Source organism: Natator depressus, chromosome 28 (assembly GCF_965152275.1).
Source record: "Natator depressus isolate rNatDep1 chromosome 28, rNatDep2.hap1, whole genome shotgun sequence".
NCBI classification, from domain to species: Eukaryota; Metazoa; Chordata; order Testudines; family Cheloniidae; genus Natator; species Natator depressus.
This window is the reverse complement of record NC_134261.1, coordinates 8,300,354-8,305,353: the sequence shown is the minus strand read 5'-3', so window position 1 is coordinate 8,305,353 and position 5,000 is coordinate 8,300,354. Positions and strand designations below refer to the sequence as shown.

Below are 5,000 nucleotides of genomic sequence, written 5' to 3'. Positions count from 1 at the left end.
CCCGGAGCCCGGGGCAGGGCGACCCCGGACGGACGGGGGTCCGCCTGGCCCCTGCCCGCGGGGGCAGGCTCCGGGTTGACCTGGTGGCCGGACGGGAATTAAGCCCGGAGCCCGGGGCAGGGCGACCCCGGACGGACGGGGGTATGCCGGCCCCTGCCCGCGGGGGCAGGCTCCGGGTTGACCTGGTGGCCGGAGGAGAATTAAGCCCGGAGCCCGGGGCAGGGCGACCCCGGACGGACGGGGGTCCGCCTGGCCCCTGCCCGCGGGGGCAGGCTCCGGGTTGACCTGGTGGCCGGAGGAGAATTTAGCCCGGAGCCCGGGGCAGGGCGACCCCGGACAGACGGGGGTCCGCCTGGCCCCTGCCCGCGGGGGCAGGCTCCGGGTTGACCTGGTGGCCGGACGGGAATTAAGCCCGGAGCCCGGGGCAGGGCGACCCCGGACGGACGGGGCTCCGCCGGCCCCTGCCCGCGGGGGCAGGCTCCGGGTTGACCTGGTGGCCGGAGGAGAATTAAGCCCGGAGCCCGGGGCAGGGCGACCCCGGACGGACGGGGGTCCGCCTGGCCCCTGCCCGCGGGGGCAGGCTCCGGGTTGACCTGGTGGCCGGAGGAGAATTAAGCCCGGAGCCCGGGGCAGGGCGACCCCGGACAGACGGGGGTCCGCCTGGCCCCTGCCCGCGGGGGCAGGCTCCGGGTTGACCTGGTGGCCGGACGGGAATTAAGCCCGGAGCCCGGGGCAGGGCGACCCCGGACGGACGGGGCTCCGCCGGCCCCTGCCCGCGGGGGCTGGCTCCGGGTTGACCTGGTGGCCGCTCGGGACTTAAGCCCGGAGCCCGGGGCAGGGCGACCCCGGACGGACGGGGCTCCGCCTGGCCCCTGCCCGCGGGGGCAGGCTCCGGGTTGACCTGGTGGCCGGACGGGGAATAAGCCCGGAGCCCGGGGCAGGGCGACCCCGGACGGACGGGGGTCCGCCGGCCCCTGCCCGCGGGGGCAGGCTCCGGGTTGACCTGGTGGCCGCTCGGGACTTAAGCCCGGAGCCCGGGGCAGGGCGACCCCGGACGGACGGGGGTATGCCGGCCCCTGCCCGCGGGGGCAGGCTCCGGGTTGACCTGGTGGCCGGTTTGCTTTCGGGCCACCAGGTCAACCCGCTGCCTGTATGGGGTTGACCTGGTGGCCGCTTTCCTTCCCGGCCACCAGGTCAACCCGCTGAATGTATGGGGTTGACCTGCTGGCCGCTTTCCTTCCCGGCCACCAGGTCAACCCGCTGAATGTATGGGGTTGACCTGCTGGCCGCTTTTCTTCCCGGCCACCAGGTCAACCCGCTGAATGTATGGGGTTGACCTGCTGGCCGCTTTCCTTCCCGGCCACCAGGTCAACCCGCTGAATGTATGGGGTTGACCTGCTGGCCGCTTTTCTTCCCGGCCACCAGGTCAACCCGCTGAATGTATGGGGTTGACCTGCTGGCCGCTTTTCTTCCCGGCCACCAGGTCAACCCGCTGAATGTATGGGGTTGACCTGCTGGCCGCTTTCCTTCCCGGCCACCAGGTCAACCCGCTGAATGTATGGGGTTGACCTGCTGGCCGCTTTCCTTCCCGGCCACCAGGTCAACCCGCTGAATGTATGGGGTTGACCTGCTGGCCGCTTTCCTTCCCGGCCACCAGGTCAACCCGCTGAATGTATGGGGTTGACCTGCTGGCCGCTTTCCTTCCCGGCCACCAGGTCAACCCGCTGAAAGTATGGGGTTGACCTGGTGGCCGCTTTCCTTCCCGGCCACCAGGTCAACCCGCTGAAAGTATGGGGTTGACCTGGTGGCCGCTTTCCTTCCCGGCCACCAGGTCAACCCGCTGCCGGCATGGGGTTGACCTGCTGGCCGCAGAGGGGCAGGCTCCGGGTTGACCTGGTGGCCGGACGGGGATTAAGCCCCGGCTCGGAGCAGGGCAAGCCCGGGCGGAGGGGGGTCCGCTTGGCCCCTGCCCGCGGGGGCAGGCTCCGGGTTGACCTGGTGGCCGGTTTGCTTTCGGGCCACCAGGTCAACCCGCTGAATGTATGGGGTTGACCTGCTGGCCGCTTTCCTTCCCGGCCACCAGGTCAACCCGCTGAATGTATGGGGTTGACCTGCTGGCCGCTTTCCTTCCCGGCCACCAGGTCAACCCGCTGAATGTATGGGGTTGACCTGCTGGCCGCTTTCCTTCCCGGCCACCAGGTCAACCCGCTGAATGTATGGGGTTGACCTGCTGGCCGCTTTCCTTCCCGGCCACCAGGTCAACCCGCTGAATGTATGGGGTTGACCTGCTGGCCGCTTTCCTTCCCGGCCACCAGGTCAACCCGCTGAAAGTATGGGGTTGACCTGCTGGCCGCTTTCCTTCCCGTCCACCAGGTCAACCCGCTGAATGTATGGGGTTGACCTGCTGGCCGCTCTGCTTCCCGGCCACCAGGTCAACCCCCTGCCGGTATGGGGTTGACCTGCTGGCCGCAGAGGGGCAGGCTCCGGGTTGACCTGGTGGCCGGCAGGGACTTCAGCCCCAGGGCCCCTGGCAGGGCGACCCTGCCCTTGTTCCCCAGAAAAGGAGAGAGCTGGCTCGCAGCGGGAAAAGCTGCCTACGGCACCTGGGATTCCCAGGCGGTCACCCATCCAAGTACTAGCCAGGCCCGGGACGGTTTACCTTCCGAGATCGGACGGGATCGGGGGCCTTCCGTCCGGTATGGCCGTAGGCACTCGGCTCCGGTCCGCCTCGTCCCCTTTCCCTTACTGACTCCCCTGCCTCGGGTGGGCCCGATCCTTTTTTCCGTTTTTTTTTTTCCGCTCCGGAGGCTTCGTGAGCCCCCCCCCAACACCCCTTTGGGGGTCGGTGAAATTTTTTTTTTCAGACTTCCAGGGGCCCGATCCTGGCCGCGGGCACCCGGCTCCGGGCACCCGGCTCCGGGCCGCCTCGTCCCCTTTCCCTTACTGACTCCGCTGCCTCGGGTGGGCCCGATCCTTTTTTCCGTTTTTTTTTTTCCGCTCCGGAGGCTTCGTGAGCCCCCCCCAACACCACTTTGGGGGTCGGTGAAAAAATTTTTTTCAGACTTCCAGGGGCCCGATCCTGGCCGCGGGCACCCGGCTCCGGGCACCCGGCTCCGGGCCGCCTCGTCCCCTTTCCCTTACTGACTCCCCTGCCTCGGGTGGGCCCGATCCTTTTTTCCGTTTTTTTTTTTTTTCGCTCCGGAGGCTTTATGAGCCCCCCCCAATACCACTTTGGGGGTCGGTGAAAAAAATTTTTCAGACTTCCAGGGGCCCGATCCTGGCCGCCGGCACCCGGCTCCGGGCACCCGGCTCCGGGCCGCCTCGTCCCCTTTCCCTTACTGACTCCCCTGCCTCGGGTGGGCCCGATCCTTTTTTCCGTTTTTTTTTTTTTCGCTCCGGAGGCTTTATGAGGCCCCCCCTAACCGTTTTTGGGGTCGGTGAAAATTTTTAGTCAGACTTCCAGGGGCCCGATCCTGGCCGCGGCTTCGCAGGCTGGCCTGGGGGGGGGGGCATCTCTAGCTCCGGCCGCGGACGGCGAGACGCTCGGCCACCAGGTCAGCCCGGAGGAAAAGGCTGAAAAAAATGTCTAAGTCCCCCCGGGACACCAGGTCAACCCGGAGGAAAAGGCTGAAAAAAATGTCTAAGTCCCCCCGGGACACCAGGTCAACCCGGAGGAAAAGGCTGAAAAAAAGTCTAAGTCCCCCCGGGACACCAGGTCAACCCGGAGGAAAAGGCTGAAAAAAATGTCTAAGTCCCCCCGGGACACCAGGTCAACCCGGAGGAAAAGGCTGAAAAAAAGTCTAAGTCCCCCCGGGACACCAGGTCAACCCGGAGGAAAAGGCTGAAAAAAAGTCTAAGTCCCCCCGGGACACCAGGTCAACCCGGAGGAAAAGGCTGAAAAAAAGTCTAAGTCCCCCCGGGACACCAGGTCAACCCGGAGGAAAAGGCTGAAAAAAAGTCTAAGTCCCCCCGGGACACCAGGTCAACCCGGAGGAAAAGGCTGAAAAAAATGTCTAAGTCCCCCCGGGACACCAGGTCAACCCGGAGGAAAAGGCTGAAAAAAAGTCTAAGTCCCCCCGGGACACCAGGTCAACCCGGAGGAAAAGGCTGAAAAAAAGTCTAAGTCCCCCCGGGACACCAGGTCAACCCGGAGGAAAAGGCTGAAAAAATGTCTAAGTCCCCCCGGGACACCAGGTCAACCCGGAGGAAAAGGCTGAAAAAAATGTCTAAGTCCCCCCGGGACACCAGGTCAACCCCGAGGAAAAGGCTGAAAAAATGTCTAAGTCCCTGCTCGGCCATCAGGTCAACCCCATTCAAAGTGACGGGTTGACCTGATGGCCGGCAGTCTCACGGAAGTCCGGATGGGGTCGCCAAAAGTGCCCTCGGCCGACCGAGAGAACCAGGAGGTCGGATAGGATTTCAGATTGGTCCCCCTAAATTGGCGGTTGGATTTTTCGACTAGTTCATTTTGACGGGTGCGAGGAGATTTCTGAGAACAGGTTTTTCGGAACCTGTGAGAACCAGAGATGAGCCTCGGGGACCAATCTGCGCGTTGTACCCGATCTTGTGAGGGGGGACAGGGGCACGTTGGCAGGTGGGGCGGCCCCCGGCCCCCCCGAGCCCCCCCTTTTCCGGCTCTTTTCCTCCGGGGACCCCGTCGTCCCCTCGCACCCCCGGTGCAGGCCCGGTGGCCGGGATGCGAACTCCGACTGTCGGCGCCCCCCGGAGGGAGGGGGGGCCCGCTCCTCTCTCGCCTTCCGATCGATGTGGCGCTCACGTTCGCGACGGGAAGGGTCCTTCGCGGGCCGGCGCCCCCGACCGCAGGGGGCGTCTGGCGTTCAGGCGGATCGGGTCCCTCTTCCTCTTCGCGTCCCCGGATCCTGGGGCCGATTGGGACTTTCCTCCTTTGGGGGGGGGCCCGGGCGCGTGCCCGGCCCTCCGCGCCGTGGGGCCAGCCGGCCGAGATCTCCGCCCTGCGAGGTCGAGCGGCTCCGGCAGCC

General features: G+C 66.2%; 1 non-coding gene across 1 annotated transcript; it reads right to left on the bottom strand.

Moving 5' to 3' along the window:
• Positions 1 to 2,591: 2,591 nt before the first annotated feature.
• Positions 2,592 to 2,710, bottom strand: LOC141979956 (5S ribosomal RNA). Its single transcript, XR_012637339.1, has one exon. It is a non-coding gene; the product is annotated as a 5S ribosomal RNA (ribosomal RNA).
• Positions 2,711 to 5,000: the final 2,290 nt, after the last annotated feature.